The sequence below is a fragment of the Stegostoma tigrinum genome, chromosome 30 (assembly GCF_030684315.1).
Source record: "Stegostoma tigrinum isolate sSteTig4 chromosome 30, sSteTig4.hap1, whole genome shotgun sequence".
NCBI classification, from domain to species: domain Eukaryota; kingdom Metazoa; phylum Chordata; class Chondrichthyes; order Orectolobiformes; family Stegostomatidae; genus Stegostoma; species Stegostoma tigrinum.
Window position 1 is genome coordinate 5,932,646 of NC_081383.1, and position 24,991 is coordinate 5,957,636.

The 24,991-nt window shown below is 43.9% G+C and overlaps 1 long non-coding RNA gene across 1 annotated transcript; it reads right to left on the reverse strand.

Annotated features, from left to right (window-relative positions):
• Positions 1-1,930: 1,930 nt before the first annotated feature.
• On the reverse strand, positions 1,931-21,461 carry LOC125465796 (uncharacterized). Its single transcript, XR_007250316.1, has 4 exons — positions 21,362-21,461; positions 9,031-9,154; positions 4,802-4,906; positions 1,931-2,037 (listed from the first exon to the last, which is right to left on the reverse strand). It is a non-coding gene; the product is annotated as an uncharacterized LOC125465796 (long non-coding RNA).
• Between the last annotated feature and the right edge of the window lie 3,530 nt (positions 21,462-24,991).

Consider the following 24,991-nt stretch of genomic DNA (forward strand, 5'->3'; position numbering starts at 1 on the left):
CATAGGTTAGCTTGGGGAGCATGTGTGGGTGAGGGGGATTGAGGGGGGTGTGAGGCTTGGAGCAAGGCTTCATGTTTTATTGTTTAATTTTCATTTTTGGACATGCAACATTGTCAAGCCAAAGCGGGCTGCACAATCCACCTCGATCACTGACAATGTCCTTAGCTCTCCCCAGGGCACTTGGTTTGGTCTATAAATTGTACCCCTCCCATCAGCCTGGAAAGGGGAGCAGGGCAGTTGATCTTTAAATGTTATGTCCCCAGTCACAGAATTATGCAACTCTGAACCAAGTTCGCTTTCACAGAGTCTTATGATTTCAGAGGCGGGCTGTTTGCTGCCTTTGTGCACCCAACTACAGAAATGGGAATCAGGATCTCGGTCTGTCTGTACACATTAACTGGGCTCCAATGATAACTCACAACCTCCACACAACAATCTGTTGTTCAGCGTTTTGGTTCACAATATGTTCCATACAAAATAGCCTCTCGCTTGCATGGTTTGAAGTGCAAATAAAAATATCTTTAAACAAAGGGATTTTCATATATATTTTATACACTCTGAACCTAATTTGAAACTGAAATAACTGTACAAAGACTGGTATCCCATCACTAGGTTACCCTTTTTAACATGTGTATAGCACTGGACACTGGTCTGGCTTTCTCAGAGCCAACTCTCAGATTGAATCGAACTTCTGACACTCCTGCTTATATCTGCCAGTGAGGGTTCCCTGATTGGGTCAAGTTAAGAGCCTCAATCAGGGAACTCCTATTCTGTGAGGTCCGCCTGGCTGACCCCATTACAATCACAACAGAAACCATTTAAATTTCACGTAATATGTCGTTGGTACTGTATTTTAGGAGGTAGGTAAAGTCACCATAGTGCTAGAGGGCCACAGTGTGGTGGCCTTGTTAAAGGGGTGGTGTGGCAGTGAGTTTAACATGGGGTCTGGTAAGGCGAACGAAGTGGGACTTTCGTCGTAACTGCAGTTTGTATGGGAGTTGAACTCCTGCTGTTAATGTGACTCAATGTTATAAACCAGCTATTAGCAAGCTTATCCCCAAGAAATGTAAGGTGCACAGCAGTCATGAGTTACACAGCAAGCTCCCATAATTGGCAATGAGATAAACATTTTAAATAATGTTGGTTGAGATGCAGTCTCCTCGGTTCTTCCCCTAATGGTACAATGCTTTGATTTTATACTGAGCTGAAATGGTAGACAAAGCTTACCCCAAACTGGAAGATAATTCTACACTGTCTGAAGTGTAAGCTCAGGTTTGTGTGTTTAAGTCTCTGGAGTGAACTTAAATCCAGAACTTCCCAATACCAGGGAAGGAATGCAACTCTGAACCAAGTTCGCTTTCACAGAGTTATAGTTTGTGGCGGTAAGAAAAAGTATGTAGCTTTTTCATCAGATAACGTTCTTAACTTATCTCTTAATTTGCTTGTCAGGGGCTAATCACATTCATATTCTGGTCCTGGTCTCATTCAATTTGCTGTTTGGCCATTGGACAGTAATTAAATCAGTGGAAATGCAGATCGGTATAGTGGTTATGACAATGGCATTGGGTGTTGAACAGCACAGCACTGGAACAGGCCCAGTTGCTCATCATATGTGTGCTAACCGTAAATATTCTAAACTGATTCCTATGCCTGCACATGGTCTGTATTCCTCCATTCACTGTCTGTTCATGCGTCTGTCTAAATGCCTCTTAACCATTACTATTGTATCTGCTTCTATCACCTCCCCTGGCAGGATACTCCAGGCTACTACCACCCTCTGTACAAAATATTTGCCGCACACATCTCCTTTCAAGAAGATCACCATCGTCCCAGTACCAAAGCAAACTCATGCAGCGAGCCTCAATGGCACCTGCCTGTCGGCTCTGATCTCCATAATTATGAAGTGTTTCAAAGAGTTAGTCATGGTTCATAACAAGTTGCCTCCCAGCCTGCAACGATCCCTTGCAGTTCACCTACTGCCACAATAGGTCCACGGCAAGTGTGATTTTCCTGGTCCTCCGCTCATCCTTGGAATATCTGGATAACAAGGATATCTACATTAGGATCTATTAACTATTTCTTACTTACTACATTATACTGAGAAGAATTGTAATGTTTTACAATTACTTCTTTACTTTTCTACTCTTTATCTAAGATTTTGTATCTAGGTACCTCAAGTATAAGGTAGTGTCATGAGTGGCGACATTGTACAACTTTCACTAAACTTCTGCAGGCCCGTACTTAAGTACATGTGACAATAAAATCTAATTCTAATTCTAAATCTATGATGTCAGAACAATAACCTCGGGTCCAGGCTTATGAGCCCAGTGAAATTACCACCATGTCATCCCCACCAATCACAACAGAGCTCCTCAATGACATCACGTTTTATTTCAATGTTGTTAATATTTCAAAAAAGACATGCTTTTTTCAAATGTTCAATCATAAATACACTTTGAATTTCAAGAAAGACTAGCATTTTCCATAGCACCATCAAAAATACTTTCTTTGTACCACATCCCTCCAATAATGTTCTCACTCCAACATTTAAAAGTGTCACTTTCCTGAATGAACACATTTCCCCTACACATGACAACTAATGGAAAACTAAAGAATTTTAGTCCTTTTTTGTGAGAAATTACAATCTAGGTCAAGACCCAGTCCAGACTCTCCTCTCTCGACATCAGGATCTGAAGTGAATTGGGTTTAAGGTAACTACAAACAGCTCCATGCTATCACAAACCTAATTGGAACTTGGCACAGGATGCCATGAAGTTGGCATTTGTGCTGAACAAGTCTAAAAAGGACAGTTGTTGTGAGAAACAGAGATAAGGGAAAGGTTATTGGAATTTTGTTGAAAGCAGCTTCTTGGATGGGCTCAAGCTGCTTGGCATATTTCTTCATTGATTAAAAGTAAGAACACAATGTTAACCTTTTGGGTTCGATCTGGGAGTATTTTGGCCCAATGCACTATTTGAAATGGAGGAGTGAATGCACTTCAATTCAGATCAGTGGGTATTATATGTTATAATTATAATTAAAGGAAGAACAATCTTTCTTTCTTTGTCAGAAATAGAGTCACCACAAATGTTCAGCGTTTGGCTCCAAACCAAATGTATTGCAGTGACATTGTTCTTTCACCACCCCTCAGTCCGACAATCTGCTTCCATTTGTTCTCCTTCACAATCGGCAAGGCTTCCCTTCACTTTGTTCAATGTAGGTGATGTTTCTATTCACCTACAAATGTTACTGTTGCTAAGCTCATTGCTCTTCGTGACTTAAGTACTACCTGTTGATCCCTTTGATCATTTTCTTCTTTTGGGCTAATGGAGGGCAATCATCGGAAAGTTTCCAGGAATCCAGCACCCCATGAAATCAGAAGACCAATGACATCACATGACCCAATGACCACCATTTGCCCTGTGATGTCACATGGCCCAATGTCATCACATGCCCCATGACATCACTGTAACAAAGTCAGCCAGGTGGACTTCATAGAATATGAGTTCCCTGATTGGGGATGTAAATCTGGTCCAGTCAGGGAGCCGGCTCTGACCTAACTGGATCAGTGTCGTGAACTATGCACATGTAAATAAAGGGTGAATTGATGACAGGATACCAGCCTTCGTGGAGTTATTTCAGTGGTGCTGAGAGTAAAACGTGTTCCCGAATATATTCGTTGCAACAGTCATCTTTGAATTGAGGTACGAATTCCTGACAACATGACATCATTTAGGAAGCTTGACTTGCTCTATCCTGCTGTCAAAGACTGGGCCTAGCTTATGGGAAGAATGGCTTTATTCCAGACAAATGACACTGGGAGAGACAAAAATCAATGAGTAATTCATCTGACAGCTTGTGGCCTTGCAGTTTTTTTTTGTTATTAGGAGCTTAAATTTCCTGGAGGCACCAGATACTAAAACCTTTCTAGATTTGACAGATTTAGCTCAGGGATACTACGATCCAAAACCTCCTATTTGTTTTCTTGACAGTTTGAGAACCAGGGGAACCCATATTGGGATTTTTGACAAGGCTGGGATGATGACAGAGGCAAGTGATGTTGTTTTAACCCAAACCGAAATGCCGAGAGACCATTTGGCATGTGAAATTGATGATGTGACCATGCAAAAGCACCAAACAACTGAAGCCAATTCGACTCCAAACAGGCACTACAACTGAGTTTGCAGTTAGAATACGTGGCAAGTGGGGCTTATGAGTTATTGGTTATGGTGATGAAAGGGGACACCCGTGCCAGGCCAGTTGAGCTTGGGGGACACAACTGAATAAAGACAAATGCATAACCTCACTCAGGACATATTCCTGAACAGAGGATCCCGTTTTTGGCTAAACAGAAAATGTTCTTGGCAGTAATTTCAATGGCCCCTTATTCAGACTGGTGCCAACTGAGGTGAAAAAGAGCCAGTAGCCTGGATGAGGAGTCGGTGAAATTAATGATAAAATATTTTGCACTTCATCGAGAACGCTACTTTAAGATCTATTTTAATGTTGTGGCACACACTTATAGTAATGACAGAAACACAGTCCAACAATGTTTTGCACAGACGAATATACAATGCAAGTTCAAAATTAAGCAAAGTAAACCATTTAGCCAAAAGCAGAATGGATTTGATTCATCCAGTCCAGGAAACATACAAATTTATATTGACCACAACGTGGGCCTGAAGTCATAGGCTGCGGGTGCTTGCTCAAACATTATCTAGGTGCCCTTGGCATGTGTCAGCATTAGATTAGAAGCAAGCAACAGCTCAAAATGGGCTGGCTAGCCTCCCTGAAATATCACCTTGCAAAATGTTAGAATCACAGAATCGCAGAGTAGAGAAGATGCCTTTCGGCCCATCACGGTTTGTAGAGTTTTGTTATTCTTCGATAGAACATTTCAGAGCACCTGGAAATAAAAGTATTTAGTTAATACCACAACAATACAAATGGTTACACTTCCAACAATGCGTAGAAACAGAGGCAAGTTCTGAATGACAAGGAAATTGAATTGTTCCATTCGGATTGGGCAGATTTTTGACAGTGAGAATAGACGTCAGTTGGAAAGATCCTGGATATTTCCAGGAATAACTAACAATTGAAAGTAGCACCTCTGTGTCGAACACACATTCTTAACTGAACAACAGCCTTTACATCTGTCTTCCATGTTATTTCAACAATCTCATGACTTAGCTGCAAAATTAATCAGCAAACATGCAATTTGTTGACTTTGAACAACTTCCTGTAAACATAGCCAATTTTCTGCAGGACGTCTCTCTTCTCTGGAAAAGTCACTCTGTATTTAGCTCCCACTGCCTTGGTGAAAGCCCTCAGGGACAGTCACTGGCAGGCATTTCATTGAAACGTTGAGGGGAAAGTTCAAGACCACAATGAAGGTCACAAACCGAAGACGAGATTGAGTACTGTGGAGCCAGATCTTTGACAAACTTTAGATCCAGGTGTTGCCCTGAGTGGGGTATCAGAAAATTGACACCTCCAAAGTTTCAGGCTACTCAAAACCAAAGAAGTCGATACTGTGAGGGCCTGGGCCCTGCCAATAGTACTGAAGACTTGTGCTTTAGAACTTGCCGCTCCCCTCGTCAATCTGTTCCAGTACAGTTACAACACTGGCATCTACCCAGCACTGTGGAAAATTGCCCAGGTATATCCTGTAAACAAAAAGGAATTTTAGGAGTGAGATAAAGAGCCATATGACTTTGGAACTCCCTGACAGGCCGTTTCAATATTTTTAAGACAGAGATCAAAAGATTCTTGTCAGGCTGAGGAATCAAAGGTTATTGTGGGGCCGGGGGGGTGCGGGAGAGGAAAATGCAGAATTCGGAACAAAATGTGTCAGCCATGATCTTAGTGAACGGTGGGGTAGGTTTGATCACTGAATGGCCCCCTTTTGCTCAAATTCATGTTTGCAAGAGCTTGCTGTGCCAGTCAATATAATCATGGCTGATCTTGGCATTCACCTTGACTTTCCTGTCTGATCCCTCAAACCCTTTGTCTCCTTGAGAGATTAAAACTCTGTCTAAAGCAACCTTTCAATCTGTTCAATGATGGGACATCTGCAATCATCTGGAGTGGAGACATCCAAAGATTCATTTTGAGTGAAGAAATTTCTTCCCATCTAAGTTCTAAATAATTGGCCCCTGATCCTGTAACTGTGTCCCTGTGTATTGATTATAATGAGGTCAGCCAGGTGGACCTTATAGAATATGAGTTCCCTGATTGGGGCTGTTAATCTGGTCCCATCAGGGAGCCCTGGCTGTCAGATATAAACAGGAGTGTCAGAGGTTCTGTTCACTCTGAGAGTTGGCTCTGAGGGAGCTGGACCTGTGTCAAGGACTCTCCACATGTAAATAAAGGGTGACTTGGTGATGGGATACCGGCGTCTGCAGAGTCATATCATCCTGAGTCATAGATCTCCCATGTTGCCAATGGCTTTTCATTTTCCATTCATCAGGGCCAACACAAGAGTGCCAAATTTCAAACGGTCCAACAGAGGAGAAAAGGTGTCGATTAGCTGGGAAGATTTTCAGAAGGCATTTGATAAGATTGCAAGTGTTAGGACAAAGAGACAGACAGCCAAAACAAATCACCCTTTCTACCTCTGTATTCACAACAGTGTATTAACTCATGGAAAAGCCTCCAAATAGTTACTCCAATTGTTTCATATCTTAAACAAAGGAATTAATTATTTATTCATGTAATACCTCAGGAAACGCAACTGGAAGCAGGCAGCGCTGTGGCACAGCTACCTCAGAGAACCAGGTTCACAGGCTCAATTCCACCCTTGGGCTGCCTGTGCAGTGTTTGCACATTCTCCTTGTGTTTGCAGTGGTTTCCACGGGGTGCTACAGTTTCCAGGCGTGCAAGAGAAAGACTGACCATGGGAAATGCAGGGGTCTGGGTGTGAGATGCCTTTTTGGAAGGGTAATTTAAAGGGGTGATGGCACTACAGGGATTCTAATGAAAGGAATATCATTTATTGTTGAAACACCAAATTACAGCCACTGCTCGTGGCTTACATATATCTGTCCCGGACTGGGATAGCCTATCCGCAGACTCCTTCCCTGAGATAATAAAGTGTGAAGCTGGATGAACACAGCAGGCCAAGCAGCATCTCAGGAGCACAAAAGCTGACGTTTCGGGCCTAGACCCTTCATCAGAGAGGGGGATGGGGAGAGGGAACTGGAATAATTAGGGAGAGAGGAGGAGGCAGACCGAAGATGGAGAGAAAAGAAGATAGGTGGAGAGGAGAGTATAGGTGGGGAGGTAGGGAGGGGATAGGTCAGTCCAGGGAAAGCGGACATTTCAAGGAGGTGGGATGAGGCTAGTAGGTAGGAAATGGAGGTGCGGCTTGAGGAGGGAGGAAGGGATGGGTGAGAGGAAGAACAGGTTAGGGACGCGGAGACAGGCTGGGCTGGTTTTGGGATGCAGTGGTGGGAGGGGACGAACTGGGCTGCCACTCCTGCACATCCCAGAAAAATTCCATCCCCTATTCCCAATTCCTCCGCCTCCACCACATCTGCTCCCAGGATGATGCATTCCACTCCCGCACATCCCAGATGTCCAAGTTCTTCAAGGACCGCAACTTTCCCCCCGCAGTGGTTGAGAACGCCCTTGACCACATCTCCTGCATTTCCCGCAACACATCCCTCACATCCCGCCCCCGCCCCCACCATCTACAATCTGACCCCACCACCCAAGACATTTTTCCATCCCCACCCTTGTCTGCCTTCCGGAGAGACCACTCTCTCTGTGGCTCGCTTGTTCGCTCCACACTGCCCTCCAACCCCACCACACCCGGCACCTTCCCCTGCAACCGCAGGAAGTGCTACACTTGCCCCCACACCTCCTCCCTCACCCCCATCCCAGGCCCCAAGATGACTTTCCACATTAAGCAGAGGTTCACCTGCTCATCTGCCAATGTGGTATACTGCATCCATTGTACCCGGTGTGGCTTCCTCTACATTGGGGAAACCAAGCGGAGGCTTGGGGACCGCTTTGCAGAACACCTCTGCTCGGTTCGCAATAAACAACTGCACCTCCCAGTCGCAAACCATTTCCACTCCCCCTCCCATTCTTCAGATGACATGTCCATCATGGGCCTCCTGCAGTGCCACAAGGATGCCACCCGAAGGTTGCAGGAACAGGAACTCATATTCCGCTTGGGAAACCTGCAGCCCAATGATATCAATGTGGACTTCACCAGCTTCAAAATCTCCCCTTCCCCCACCGCATCCCAAAACCAGCCCAGTTCATCTCCTCCCCCAATGTACCACACAACCAGCCCAGCTCGTCCCCTCCCCCCACTGCATCCCAAAACCAGCCCAGCCTGTCTCTGCTTCCCTAACCTGTTCTTCCTCTCACCCATCCCTTCCTCCCACCCCAAGCCACACCTCCATTTCCTACCTACTAACCTCATCCACCTCCTTGACCTGTCCGTCTTCCCTGGACTGACCTATCCCCTCCCTACCTCCCCACCTATACTCTCCTCTCCACCTATCTTCTTTTCTCTCCATCTTCGGTCTGCTTCCCCCTCTCTCCCTATTTATTCCAGAACCCTCACCCCATCCCCCTCTCTGATGAAGGGTCTAGGCCCGAAACGTCAGCTTTTGTGCTCCTGAGATGCTGCTTGGCCTGCTGTGTTCATCCAGCCTCACTTTATTATCTTGGATTCTCCAGCATCTGCAGTTCCCATTATCTCCTTCCCTGAGTGTGTTTTATTTTGTTTTGTCAGTCTCTGAAGTCAGAAAACTCTGAATCTCCTATCTGTTTCTTTTTTATTTGCATATTTTATCCCCACATCACCTCGGTGCCTATGTATGTGCAGTGACTCAGTAAAGACATTCTTACTCAAAAAACCTGATTCCATGTTTTCACAACCAGGAAAACACCCATGTGACCTGTGAATTGGTGAGAGGCAAGGGCCAATGGGAGCAATTCTTATGTGAAGAAAGTGGAGGAAGAGGGTGGGGATTAAGTCCAAATAAAGTCAGAGGGGCAGTTAAAGCTGCTTACCTTCCATGGTGCCCTGAGTCTGCTTCATAAATGGCCCAGGTTATCAGTTCCAATTAAGCCAGCCATTGCCTTTTATCAAATGATCTCACTCTCCTAAAGCTCCACAGAGATTAATTAATGGGCCCTGTAGGGGTTATCACATGTAGATACAAAATAGATTAAGTAGAGAGAAAACTAAATATCACACGAAGCTTTAAATGTGAAACATTTGTGTTCAGCCCCTCTTCACACAGGATGGATAAGGCCCATGAGGCTGCCCCAGGTATGGAGGGAGATTTGGATGAGGAGAAGCTGGGCCTGTGCTCGTCAGAGTTCAGGAAAATCAATGGTGGCTTTTGTGAAACTTATGACATTGTTAGGTACTGGTCAGGGTAGATTCAGAAAGGTAGCTTCTCCTTAATGGGAGAATCTAAGACCAGAGTGTATCATCTTAGAATAAAGGAAGAACAAGAAGGAATTTCTTCTCTCACATGGAATTTTTTTTTTGCCACAGAGGGCTGTTGAGGCTGCATCATTCTGTCTGTTCAAGGTTGAATTACAAAAATGTTTAATTAGTTTGGGCATCAAGTTTCATGGTGAAAAAGCAGGAAAGTAGAGTTGGGGATAGAGATGAGCCATGATGTTGTTGAATGGCAGAACAGACTTTGAAGGGCTGAATGGTGTATTCCTGCTCTGATGTCTTATGCAAAGCTTTGGCCACGCGCTTCTCTTTTAAGCAATGTTCAAGTTCTGCAAATGACTGGTTAATTAAATATTGTCTCACCAAATACAGGTCATGTGCAGGGACACTGTCAGGTGGAGCCTAACACTGATCTTGACAAGCTTCTGGGAGAAGATCCTTTCTTTTGGCAACAGTCACAAGAATTCCAAGCATGATGCTGTAACAAACTCTCCCTTTAATAGTATTTCCAATGTCCCAAATCTCTCTCTTTTATTTGCTTTGAGCTATTGCAATCTTGTTTTCACCGTCATCTCCTGAATACCTTTCTGATGAAGGGCCTAGGCCCGAAACGTCAGCTTCTGTGCTCCTCTAATGCTGCTTGGCCTACTGTGTTCATCCAGCTCTATACTCTGTTCTCTGTTCTCTCTCTCTCTCACTCTCTCTCACTCTCTCTCACCCACCAAGTCAGGTCTTCCAACACCTAACAGGACTCGCCGGCAATGGTTGGAGTGTTAAACTAAACATTCACCAGGAACTTGTTCCAGGAGGCTCCTATTTGTATTTTTTGAGCTGTAAACTTTGTTCTTCCTCTTAGTTCATGGTGAATGGTTAATGAAGGAGAAAATATTAATTTGGGGTATTTATGGAGGTTACAAACAAGCCCCATTATTTAAAGTTAGATGAGAGTGACTTGTTAAATGCATAAATTGCATTGGAAGTTGTGGAAAAAAAATTATTCAAGGAATTTATTTTATTTTGGGAAATAATCTGACAGATTCAAGAATATTGTCTTCTGCAAGAGTAGCAGAGGTAAATGTTATTACTGGAACATCCTGGAATTGTTTCCTCACTGTGCTATGACTTGATCGCAGGCCCATAAAATCAGATGGGCAGTAAAAGCAACTATGAAACAGGGAGATGGTTCTGGAAACAGGGAATTCAGTTATTCAACACAATTTCCAAAATAAAAACTGAAAGGATTAAGGTATAGAGTCTCAGAGCACTGAAACAGACCCTTCAGTCCATGCCAACCATGATCCCAAACTAAACTAGCCCCATCTGCCTGCATTTGGCCCATATCCCTCTAAATTTTCCTATTCATTTACTTATCCAAATGCCTTTTAAATGTTGTAACTGTATCTACATCCAACACTTTCTCTGAAAGTTCATTCCACATACAAACCACTCGCTATGTAAAAAAAATTGCCCCGATGTCTTGAAATGAATTCTTTCTCCAGTCACCTTATAAATATGCCCCCCCTAGTCTTGAATTTCCCCATCCTAGGGAAAAGACACCCTACCATTCACCTTATCTATACTGCTTGTTATTTTGTAAACCTCTATAAAAGCCATCTCTCAACCTTCTATGCTCCAGTGAAAAAGGTCCCAGCCTATCCAGCCTCTTCTTTATAAAGCAAATCCTCCATACCTGCCAACATCCTGGTAAGTCTCTTCTGAACCCTCTACAGCTCAACAATATCCTTCCTCTAACAGGGAGACCAGAACTGCTCGCAGTACTCTGGAAGAGGCCTCACCAATGTCCTGCTCAACCCCAACATGACGGTCCAACTCCTATATTCAAAGTTCTGAGCACTGAAGGCAAGAGAATGTGGCAGACGTTTTTAGGCCATCTCTTTTAATAGAAATAGGTTTAGAATTGAAAGAGTTAGACCAGACAGTCTGCTCAGGGATTGAAAGGGAAACAAAGCCTGAGTATCATTACAGCATGGAAACAGACCCTTCAGTCCAACTCATCCATACTGACCAGACATAGAACATAGAACAATACAGCGCAGAACAGGCCCTTCAGCCCTCGATGTTGTGCCGACCTGTGAACTGATCTAAGCCCATCCCCCTACACTATCCCATCATCATCCATCATTTCCAAGATAAATCTTCTCCATTTGTCAACATTTGGCCCATGTCCCTCTAAACTCTTCCTGTTCAAATCCCCTTCCAGATGTCTTTTTGTCATTGTACCAGGCTCCAACACTTTCTCTTTCCAAAGATGCACCACCCACTGCATGAAAAAGTTGTCCCTTAGGGCCCTTTTAAATCTTTTCCTCTTCCTTAAACTTTTGCCCTCTAGTTTTGGACTCCCTACCCTGGGGAAAAGACCTTGTCTATTTACCCTATCCATGCCCCTCATGATTTTATAAACATCTATAAGGTCACCCTTCAGTGTCCGACACTCCAGAGAAAATAGCCCCAGTCAATTAGCCTCTCCCTTTAGCTCAAACCCTCCAAGTCTAGCAACATCCTTATAAATCTTTTCTGAACCCTTTCAAATTTTACAGTATCCTTCTTATAGCAGAGAGGCCAGAATTGCTGCAGTATTCCAATAGTGGCCAAACCAAAGTCCTGTACAGCCACAACATGACCACCCAACTCCTACACTCAATGCATTGATGAATAAAGGCAAGCGTACCAAACGCCACCTTCACCACCCTGTCTACGTGCAGCTCTGCTTTCAAGGAACTACAAACTTGTATTCCAAGATGTCTTTGTTCAGCAACACTTCCAAGGACCTTTACATTAAGTGTATTAGTCCTGCCCTGGTTTGCCTTTCCAAAATGTTGCACTTCAAATTTATCTAAATTAAACTCCATCTACCACTCCTTGGTCCATTGGCCCATCTGATCAAGATCCTGTTGTACTCTGAGGTAACCATTTTCACTGTTCACTACAACTCCAATTTTGGTGTCATCTGCAAACTTACTGACCATCCCTCCTATGTTCACATCCGAATCATTTAGGTAGATGATGAAAAGCAGTGGGCCCAGCACCGATCCTTGTTGTACGCCGCTTGTCACAGACCTCCTGTGTGAAAAGCAACCCTGCACCACCCTGTCTTCTATCTTTGAGACATTTCTGTCTCCCAATAGTTAGTTCTCCCTATATTCCTTGTGATCTAATCTTGCTAACCAGTCTGCCATGAGGAATCTTGTTGAATGCCTTACTGAAGTCCATATAGATCACATTGAACACTCTGCCCTAATCAATTCCTTTCATTACTTCTTCAAAAAACTCAATCAGTATAGTGAGACATGATTTCCCACACACACAGCCATGTTGACTATCCCTAATCAGTCCTTGCCTTTCCAAATACATGTAAATCCCGGCCCGCAGAAAAGAATTTGCCCATCACCAATATCAGGCTCACCAGTTTACAGTTGCCTGGCTTTTCTTTACCTTTTTTCTCAAACAGTGGCACCACGTTAGCCAACCTGCAATCTTCTAGCACCTCACCTGCAGTCATCAATGATACAAGTACCTCAGCAAGGGGCCAGCAATCTCTTCCCTAGCTTCCCACAAAGTTCTAGGCTACACCTGATCATGTCCTGGGTATTTATCCACCTTTATTTGTTTTAAGACATCCAGCACCACCTCCTCGGTAAAATGGACATTTTTCAAGATGTCACTGTTTATTTCCCCACATTCTCTAGCTTCTACATCCTGCCAAAAGAGAAAACACTAACGAGAAAATGGAAATAACCTGAAATAACAACCAATGAGGAATGAGCAGTGCTTCATCACATGGCAGTCCCATCTATGTATTGTTAAAAAAATTTGAGTGACTCAAATAAATTCACCTGGTTTCCCCATAATATACTCACTACTGTGGCAGGGCAAGTGGGATTCAGGTACACACACATGAGACTAGAGGGCTGTGGAATTCATCAAAAGGAAGGAATTACATTCTATGAACATTCAGGTGATCTGTGATCACCATCAGTACTTCCAGGAAGCATGTGGCATCCACAGGGATACAGCAGAGAATGTCTGTCTCTATGACCCACTTGTTTTTGAAAAACCTAAAATGTAAGTATCCATTTTGCCAGCATAAAACAGGGCCTTGTGTATTCATGTTTGTCCCTTCTTAACATTTGCAAATGCATCACAATAGATTAAAACCCAACCTGCGACATTACCTGCTTGTGATTCAGTAAAAGATCACCTCTTTAAAACCAAAGAAAACATCTGACAAGCCATATTTCAGCCTGACATCTGACTTGCCCAGAAATACCATCAGCTGGGATCATACCACTTGTGGCAACTATTTATTTACTAATGGCACTGAACCTGGGCAGTTTATGCTTTGAATGTTGACCAGAAGACACAGTTTTGCCAAAGTGGGGTCCTTCTAGCTCCCTGGATGATACTCCGAGGTATATTCATAGGCATCTAATAGCAGTTCCCAGCGCTGGATCTGAACTGATACAAAGGGAGGAATTGCTTTGTTTTCCTCAAAGAAGCCCAGCAGAGGTTTGTGATCAGTTACTATGGTGAAGTGCTGACTGTAGACATACTGGTAGAGCATTTTCACTAATTACCATGGCCAAACCTCCTTTCTCAATCTGGGCATACTTCCTTTCTGTATCTGCCAGAGTTCCTGATGTGCATGTGACTGGGCGTTCTATCTCATTGTCCCAACGATGTGGTAATACCAGCCTTATCCCACAGTGGGACGCGTCACAGGGACAATGAGTGGTCTCAGTGAGTTCTAATGAGCTAAAATATCTGTCAATAGTGGTTGTTGTTTGACATTTACAAAGACTTTCTCTGATGGCATTTGCCATGACCATTTCTGATGTTTGTTTTTGGCAGGACATGGAGGGGTGCGAGCTGGGTCACCAGGTCAGGAATGAATTTCCTACAGTACTTTACTAGATCTAGAGAAAACATCATCTCTGTTGTGCTCCTGGGAGGCAGAGCCTTTTTTTATGGCCTTCACTCTCTCTTCGACAGGTTGTAATCCATCCTCGTCCATGCTGTCCCAAAGGTGCGTTACCTCGTTTACCTGAAACACATTTTCCCCATTTTGTCAGGTGACAGGCACAGAGAAACATTGTGAAACCTTCTCCAAACCCTACAAATGTTCCTTTGCAGCAGCTCCTGAAATTAAATCATCATCCGACTAGATCCGCGACCATAGGCACCCCTTAGAGGATGTTCTCCATCAGCCTTTGAAAGATGGCATAAGCTGAAGACACCACAAAGACACCCCACAGACAAGTGGTCTCATGGTTGTGAACATTTATAGTGACGTACTTCTGGGATGATACCTCAAACTCCAGGTGGAGGTTGGCCTGGATCATATCCAAAGTAGAAAATAGCTATGGAAACAAGTCTTCAATGCATGACATATCCTAGCTGTCTAAGAGAGATGATGTGTTGATCATCAGCTCATAATTCTCACAGAGACAGACAGAGCTGTCATCTTTAAAAACTGGGACTAATGGCATGACCCATTCAACACATGGCAGCGGGCCAACGATGCCAAGCTTCTCTAGATGTTCCAACTCAGCCTCTGCTTTGGCACAAAGGACACACAGGACTGGCTGTGCCTTGAGGAATTTAGGTTGGGCCCCTGGGCCTACATAGATCTCAGTCCTAGTGCCTTTTATTTTCCCAAGGCCTTCTTGGATACTTCCCAATGACTTCAGATGGATCACCACAGCCCATTTTAAAAAGCTGTTGCCAATCCAGGTGGATTTTCTACAGCCAGTCCCTTCCCAAAATGCTGGGGCCTGGCCACTGTGCCACTAGTAAGTGGAGTCGGACTGTTTGTTGCCCACACATAACGGGAGTTACTGTGGCCCCAGTGATACATAAGGCTCCCTTATGCATGTGGCCAATCCAGCCCTGCTTTCGTACAGGCTTAAAGGTAAAATGCCCGATCAGAGCCTCCTTTCTCTCCAACGGTAGATTCAGCAGTATCTGTATTAGCCTCCATGTCTATGGGACGGCCATTTCCCTGAAATCTTATGAGTTGGGACCGCTTTGGGAGCAGTGATGCAATTTAAATGTATCCCAATTCCTCATCCTCACTTTGTCAGTTTGGCTAGCCGGGATGAACTCAACGATCATGAGTGCAGATGGATCCTGCTCCACTCTGTATCCTGGAGAAACTTCCTATCTGGGTCTGTAACCTTGTGGTTTCTGATCCCAATCGCCCTTCCCTGACAACAACCAGGAGCCACTAGTATTATCTGCTGGGGTTTTGGCTCAGCAATATGGCCTGAGGTCTGTACTGTCCATGGTCCCCTGAAGCTCCCAACCCTGTTTTATTCTGCGTTTTCTTAAGGTCTACATCTGCTTCTCTTACATTGTCATATTACTAATTCCACAAACTAAGTGATTCTTTAACATTTCCCAAAGTGCTGATCTGGGCTCACAGCTTTCCACCAATTTCTCTTAAGAATCCAAGTTCCCCTGTAAATCTATTTGCCGTGTAAAAACTACAACTCCGCAATAAAACACACAGCTTGGGGTCACAGCGGTGCACTGCTGTATTGATCAGCTCGGTGAAGGATTTTGACTCTGCATTGCTGGGAGGTTAAATTACTTATGATACTAGAAGTTGGGACCTCAAAAGCAGTCAGAGGAATTACATTTTGTTGGTGACACCCTTCTATCCTGTCTACCTGAAAAATAAGTAGCTCAGTCTTTCAGTGTACAGGAGCCAACTCTTCACACCTGCATTGTAATGTTCCAGGTTTCCAAACAGCAGCATTTCCAATATTTCCCAGGTTCATTGAAAAGTAATGCTGTCTGAAACTTTAGTCTCATTGCCTATGTAGTAACTCAGAAAGCCCGAATGGAAAGGAACAGCATTTATTTTTGAACAGCAAAACAGAGCCACTATTCGTGGTGGACTTAGGCCGAGCACAGACAGTTCTGCAGACCTATCTCTGGGTTTGCTTTATTTTCCTTTTTTGCCTTTTGTACCCTTACACAACTGAGAGATAGTAAGTACTGCCAATGCTGGAGTCAGAGATAACACAGTGTAGAGCTGGATGAGCACAGCAAGCCAGGCAGCATCAGAGGAACAGGAAAGTTGCCGTTTGCGGTCGGGACACTTCTTCAAATTTCTGAAGAAGGGCCCCAACATGAAAACGTCAGCTTTTCTGCTCCTCTGATACTGCCTGGCTTGCCGTGCTCATCCAGCTCTACACTGTGTTATCTCTTCAACAACTGAACGCTTTTTTTCTCCAACCCCTGGGTCTGCTTTGCTCTATTTTTACAGAACCACTATTAGCACTTTATGGGTATTTTCTAATCCATCTTTTCAAAGATGTTACTGGACACTTCTGGAGCATACAGGACTTGAAACTGAGCCACTGAACCACAAGAGCCCTCTGGGTTTGCTTTATATATGTATTTTTAAACAGTTTGGAACTCAGTACACCTATCCAAGTATGTGCTGTGGGTCCAATCATTACTATCGATCAGGTTGGAGTGTTGTCACCTTTCTACATATTTTCTAAGCAGCTTGTTCAGGGATGTTATTACACTCCTCTGGAGCAGGAGGGTCTTGAATGAGGGCCTCCTGGTTCACAGGTAGGGACACTGCCACAATACTATAGCAGGGTCCCCATAAATGTTTTACTTTTCTCATGAGCCTATTTTGCTAATCCACCTATTCAGAGATGTTATTACATATATCGAGAGCAGATGACACCAGAACCCAGGTCTCCTGATCCATTGGTAGGGACGTTACCTCTGCAAGACAAGAGAGCCCTTTGTGTATCTGCTTTACTAAAAGTTAACTTTTTTTTCTAAGCAACCTATTCAGAGACATTATCACACAACTCTGGAGCAAGTGGGACTTGAACACGGGCCTCCCAGTCTGAGAGTAGGGGCACTGCCACTGCATCACAAGAGGGCCCCTTCTGGGACTGCTTTAATAAAGGCTCAGGTGATGATTTCCAGCTGGAAAGGCCTTTGCCTATTGTCAAGGGAAGAGGTACTCTGAAAGTTCCACATAGAAATTTGTTCCTGTTCACCTGTGGACTCAATAGGGTTTACCACCAAAACATTTACAGGTGCAGTATGTTCAAACATGCCTTCGCTGATCGCATCAGTTGTCACATATTATCCTCACTGAGCACTACGTGACACTACGCTGACAGATAGGTTCTCCTACACTATGCAGTTTTAAAGGATTGTGCTGTAAGTACTTGCAAACCAGTTGCTTGTTCTCTGCTTTTGACTGGGCACTTTGGTTGAGTTCTGAATGCTCTTCAAAGATCACTTTGTTCACCCAAGGTTACCTTGAGCAGGTTTTTTGCTGTTACTCATTGCCTGGCAACTAGCAAGAACTCTTGGCTGGTAGAACCACCTTTTGTAATATCGCACAATTGGCAATGAGGGCTTAAAGCAAGAAAAGTTGCCAGAAATCATGGGCAAGAGGGGTCACATCACTGGAGGACAAGATGAGAGGGTTTTCAGGGACCAATTATCCTACATACAGTCAGCTGTTGTTCAATGGGTGGCTATTCCAACCTCTGGCAATGGTTATGGGTTCCAGTCTCCATTCAGGCATGTGCCAAAATAAAAACAAAATACTGCAGACACTGGAAATCTGAAACAAACATGGAGAATCCTGGAGAAACTGGAAAACCCTGGTTAGACCACACTTGGAATATTGTGTTCAGTCTGGTCACCTCATTATAGAGAGGATGTGGAAGATTTAGAGACGGTGCAGAGGAGATTTACCAGGATGCTGCCTGGACTGGAGGGCAGGTCTTCTGAGGAAAGAAGGAAACTAAGATTTATTTTCGTTGCAGCAAAAATGGATGATAGAAGTTTACCAGATGATGAGAGGCATAGATAGAGTGGAGAGTCAGAAACTTTCTCCCAAGGTGGAAATGACTATTATGAGGGGGCATAATTTTAAGGTGATTGGAGGAAGGTATAGGGGAGATGTCAGAGGTAGGTTCTTCACACAGAGAGTGATGTGCGTGTGGACTGTGCTGTCGGCAGTGGTAGTGGAGTCAGATACTTTAGAGACTTTTAGGCCACTCTTGAATAGGGAGGATAGTAGAATGTAGGGTATGCAGGGTAGTTTGATTTTAGTAGGATAATAGGTTGGCACAACATTGTGGGCTGAAGGGCCTGTACTGTTCTATCTTCTATGTTCTAAACTCTGCGGGTCTGGCAGTGTCCGTGGAGAAAGAAACAGAGTTAAGGTTTCAAGCCTGGTCTGACTGCTTCGGGAATACAGAACAGCCCTGGAGAAGAATCCGAAAGATGGTCTAAGATTGAATAAACATGCAGACAGAACCCTCCCTTTTCAGGGAAAACAAGAATCAACGTGGAGCCAGTACCTTCTTTTGCCCCAGTGTGATTAAATCCGTCTCCTTAGCAATCAAAATGATTGACACAAATGAGTTTGGGTAAAGTTGTTATTCAGAGTAACGAAAGCTTGCCTATGGCCTGACTGTTTTGTGGTTTCTTGACTCAATGGTCTACAATTCTCCATGAAGCAAAGTCTGTGACATGTGACCAGACCACATCAGCTCCACACATCGCTGACCCATTTTGTAAGCAGCAGCTGCACTTCCTTTGAATTACTGCTGAAGCCAAAGATTTTTGTCTTAAAAGAGATGTTAGGCTGACCCCGAGTTAGTTGTAACCCATTCTTTAAAGGTCAGTTTGTGGGTGCCCAGGTCTCTAATTTCTTAGTATCTCCTGGCCAATTGACTAGAATAGTAGCCAGTAAGAGAATCTGGGCTATTTATTTATTTGAATATTAATTTAGGGTGTGTTTAATCCGATTTGGAAGAGAATTGAGCTGTCTGGAAAGTTAGGAGACAGTAAACAGCTAAGCGGTATGAAAAAACAGTGTAAGTATGTTTCAATCATTACTCAGAGACTTAGATATGGTTGAGGGGCAGGAAGGTAACTTCTCCCCTTCTATCGGTCAGTACTTTTTCATCATTTTTATCAGATAAGTAGGAATCACACACATACTCCAATACTCGAAACCCATGACCTCTTCCATCCAGAAAGCCAAGGGCAGCAGACACATGCCACCAATTGTGAGTTCCTTTCCAAGCCATTCACCATCCATTGGAAATATATTACCGTTCCTTCAGTGTTGCTGGGTCAAAATCCTGGAACTCCCTCCCTTATGGCATTGTGGGTCAACCTACAGCTTATGACTGCAGCAGTTGAAGAACGCAACTGACCACCATCTTCTCAAGGACAACCAGACCAATGTATGGGCAGGGTCAATGGAAGAGCAAGGGTAATAAATGCTGGGCCAGTCAGTGATGCCCATGTCTCATGAGTGAATGAGAATACTTTTAGGTCAGTGTATCTTAAAATACCGTCAATCACAAACTACCCCAACGGAAAGTCATGTACTGGCCTCATGACTTGTAAGCAACTGCTACTAACAGAGTGGAAATTGAATGTGCCATACTGATAGTCTCGGTGGCTCAGTGGTTGGCACTACTGCCTCATAACATCAGGTACCTGGGTTTGATTCCAGGCTCAGGTGACTGTCTGGATGGAGTTTGCACTTTCTCCTCGAGTCTATGTGTGTTTCCTCTGGATGCTGTGGTTTCCTCCTATAGTCCAAAGATGTGCAGATTATGTGGATTGGCCAGGGGAAATGCAGAGTTACAGGGATAGGGTAGGGTGGTGGTCTGGATGGGATGCTCCTCGGAGGGTTGGGGTGGACTCGATGGGCTGAACAGCCCGCTTTCACTCTGTAGCGATTTGATTCGATTCTTAGTCTCCAAATAAATCTATCTGAATACAGTTTTCAAATAAAGAGGCTACATTACTGTTTTACCAATTGTTTTGAATTATTGGTTTGCTTACATTAAAAGTACAACTTAACATGATGGCACCATTTTTTTTTCATGCATTCGATGAGCAAGATATAAGCCACATCCCCTTCGCATCCTGCAAACACAGTTATGCAGCTCGGAAACAGACTCTTCGGTTCAACTCATTGATGCCGACCAAATTTCGCAAACTAAACCAGGCCCATTTGCATGCATTTAGTCCATATTCCTCTATTCCTTCCCTATTCAGCCTTTTCAGCTGTAACCATGGCTGCATCAACCACTTCCTTTGGCAGTTCATTCCACACAGGAACCACCCCCTGTTTAAAAAAGTTGCCTCTCAGGTCCCTTTTAAATCTTTCTCCTCTCACCTTAAAAATATGCTGCCCAGTTTCAACCCCCAACCACCCCCCCCAGGGAAAAAGACCTTTGCAATTAAGCTAATCTATGCCCTTCATGATTTTATAAACCTTTATAAGGTTACCCCTTAACCTTCCAAGCTCCAGTCAAAAAAGTCCCAACCTTTCCAGCTTCATCATCTCGCTCCAACCCTCCAGCCGCAGGAATGTCCTGGTAATTCCTTCTGAACCCTGTCCAACTTAAAAATCACCTTCCTATAGCAGGGTGACCAGAACTGTGCACAGTACTCAAAAAGTAGCCTCATCAACGTCCTCTTCTCAATGGCCTAGGCAAAAAAGGCAAGCATGCTAAACACCTTCAAGTAAATCTATCTGTAAATATCTGTAAATCAACTCCTGGACTCTGGCCACCACGAGCCCACGAGGAAATTCTCAAAGGACTGCAGATGCTGGAAATCCGAAACCAAACCAAAAATTGCTGGAGAAACTCAGCAGGTCTGGCAGCATCTGTGGAGAGAAAAACAAAGTTGGCAGTTTGAGTCCAGTGACCCTTCCAAGAGAGTCTCTCCACAGCTGCTGGCAGACCTGCTGATGTTTTCCCAGCAATTTCTGTTTTAGCATTTCAAGACCATGTCTGAAGTGAAATTGGAAAAGATATCAAAACCTTGTCAGCAAACATCTCAATTGATCCAAACTCTAAACAAAAGTCATCAAAATTTTATACTGACCGGTTTCTTTCCTGGGATTTCAAACCAATTTTTGAAAGTTTACATGAAACTGCTTTTTTTAACAGAAGTTTTATTCATGTGTCTAGGGGAAGGATTACTGAGATCAGTTGCATTCCGAACACACTTATCCCTTGGGGTTAGCAGAAAATCGTCAGTCATAATCCAACTCAGCAAATCTCCAAAACAGAACTATTTGTCTGAATGGTTTCGAACTGACAAATCTTGTAACTTGTTTTTGGGCTGTGTTTGTCACAGGACCCTGTCTTAACTTCGAACTAAAGTACAGAAACTGGAATTCAAAGAATAGCCTCAAAAGCAAAGATAGACATTGTGAAACAGAGGACTCTAATAAAGTGCTGTACTTTACTGATGTGAAAATCTACCTACATTGTAACAAAGTGTGAAGCTGGATGAACACAGCAGGCCAAGCAGCATCTCAGGAGCACAAAAGCTGACGTTTTGGGCCTCGACCCTTCATCAGAGAGGGGGATGGGGAGAGGGCTCTGGAATAAATAGGGAGGGAGGGGGAGGCAGACCGAAGATAGAGAGAAAAGAAGATAGGTGGAGAGGAGAGTATAGGTGGGGAGGTAGGGAGGGGATAGGTCAGTCCGTGGAAGACGGACAGGTCAAGGAGGTGGGATGAGGTTAGTAGGTAGGAAATGGAGGAGCGGCTTGAGGTGGCAGGTTTGCGCTCCTGAGATGCTGCTTGGCCTGCTATGTTCATCCAGCTTCACATTTTGTTATCTTGGATTCTCCAGCATCTGCACTTCCCATTATCTCCGACACAATCTATCTATTTTGTGTTTACATTACAAGCTTGATGTCAACGTAAAACCAACTGACAGCAACACTTAAATATCACTCCGAAGCTGAGGTTTAATTCATGTAAGGGCAGAAGTAAAGTGAAACAAGCTGGACCGAATAACCTCTCACCACTATCATTTCGCACTCTGCTGAGTTATGCCTCTTCACAATTATTGTCCTTGAGCAGAATCCCAAGGACTGACCCTGCCTCACACCTTGACTAATCTGCACAGACAGCCTCATCTAATGACTGACCAGGCCCCTGACTTCTGTAGTTTCCCATCAGACTTACTGAAAATCGTGGACCAGTTACCTTGAACCTGAGGGATTGATCATGGTCCACTTCGCAGACTGCAGTAATACAGAACTGTGGCCTTGATTACCCCCAACTGATCATGGGAAAACTCTGGATGAACATCCAGGGTCTGAGCTATAGGGAGGGGCTGAATGGGCTGGGGCTATTTTCCCTGGAGCATCAGAGGTTGGGGCAGGGGGGGGTGACCTTATGGAGGTTTATACAATCATGAGGGGCATGGTCATTTCCACGCGGTAGCAGAGTCCAAAACTAGAGGGGCATAGTTTTAACATAAGAGAGGAAAAATTTAAAAGGGACCTAAGAGGCAACATTTTCACATAGAAGGTGGTGTGTGTATGGAATAAGCTGCCAGAGGGAGTGGTGGAGGCTGGTATAATGCTAACATTTAAATGGCTTCTGGATGGGTATATGAATGTGAAGAGTTTAGAGGAATATGGGCCAAATGCTGGCAAATAGGACTAAAATAGTTTAGGATATCTGGTTGGTATGGACAAGTTGGACCAAAGGGTCAGTTTCCATGTTGTACAGCTCTATGACTCTATGGCTGTATGATTCACCTCAATGCTACCCCTCAAATCTCCAGGTGAGAGCAGGAGAGCCGAGGTGCCCCCTATTTGCACTTGTGGTTGCTGCAGGCACCCTCCTGTTGAGCCATTGTATTCTGGGCCAATGAGATTTTCATTAGGAAGCAGATGCAGCCCATCTTCCCCTCACAGAGTCCCTGAATGGTGGCATTGCACTGTTGTGCCACAGTTAAGGAGCCAGTACAAAGCTTGTTCTAACTATCAATGAGTTCCTCACAAGCTAATGGTTCTGTTGTTTCAGAAAGGGGCTAATTTCAGAAAAGTCAACCCCCATCTATCTCACATCTGCCTTTTCAGAAAGCATACAGATTTGATTCTGGTGTTCAACATAGTACTGACCTTTGGCAGAGTAGATATATGGAGGAAAGTAGGATTGGTTGGATGCATGGCTGGTTTGTGAAGCAGACTGATGCCAACATTATGGGTTCAATTCCTGCGTCAGCTGAGGTTGCAATGAAGGGCTCTCCTTCTCAACCTCTCCCCTCACCTAAGGCATTGTGGCCCTTGGGTTAAGCCATCACCTGTCGTGTCTCTCGAATTAGAGAGTTGTTCTCTGGGGCTATGGCAACGTCAACATTCCATTATATAAAGACAAAGCATTTCCACTGGCAAGAGAATCAGACCAGGTGACTCAGGTTTCAATTCATTGGCTAAAGAACCAGGGAGGGAGCGCGGTGGGGGAGCGTGAAAATGAGGACATTTGTATTTTAAGTAGCAAGTTACGATGATCTGGAATACGCTGCCAGAAAGAGTAGCAGGACCAGATCCAGTCACAACTTTCATAAGAAAGTGGGACATCTACTTGAAAAGGAAAATTTGTAGGGCTATTGGAAAGAACAGAAGAGGGAGATTAAATACAGAAATTACTGGCACACTCCACAGTTCTGGCAGTATCTGTGGAAGGAGGAACAGTTAATATTTCAAGTTTGATATGACTATTACTAAGAACCTTGGCAAATGAGGTTCACTGGAAATGAAATGATACTCCACAGATACATAACTGACCTGTTGATTTTCTCCGCATTTTCTATTCTTGTTTGTTTCGTTCGTTTCAGAATTCCAGCATCTGCTGTTCTTTGTTTTCTTGTTGAAGGTAATTGGCTAATCCTCCAAAGAGCTAGAATGGGCAAAATGGGCTGAATGGCAATAAAAACATAGGGTTTCTATACTTTGTGTGCTTCTTGTTAGTGCTTAAAAGTTGTCTGTGGAAATATGAAAAATATTATAAAATAAAATCCCTCTATCTTTTTCCTTGAGCAAATTCCCATCTGTGAAGGAAGTGAGGAAGAAATGTTGGCCCCTGATGGATGCTAGTGTTCCAGTTTCCCTACCTCAGCCACCAAGCCCCCGCCCCCAACATTTTGTTCATACAGTCACCCTCCCCTTCACTCACCACCACCCACCCGCTCACCATCTTATGCCCCCCACCACTCATACATGGCTGTGGGGTCCAAGTCAATTTCAAATGCCAAAACAGGGTTGCAGTGGGAATAGAGCGCCTGAGAGTCACTGGGTTAGAGTCCGACAACTCACCAAAGCAGTTCTTTGTTTATGTTATATTATGAATATTCACCAATCACAAGTTATAGACTGTAGCTTCCCTCTTCAGAGTTTCTCCATCATCATGTGATCAGGCATCAACGGTAATAAAGCTTCTCATATTCACACTCAATAATTAACTCTTTACTCTACTCTGCACTTAACTCTTAAGGCATGTGATCAATGTTTTCTGCAATCGTTACATTTCTCTCATCCATTTTCCTGGAATGGTAAAGACCAGCATCTGTTTTCCATTCCCTAATTTATTTCAAGAAGCTGTTGGATAACTGTCATCTTTTACTAATGTAGTCTTTGTTAATGTTTACTGTTGTCATAAGTCCCGAAGTACAGTGAAAAGTTTCGTTTTGCATGTGGTACAGGCAGATC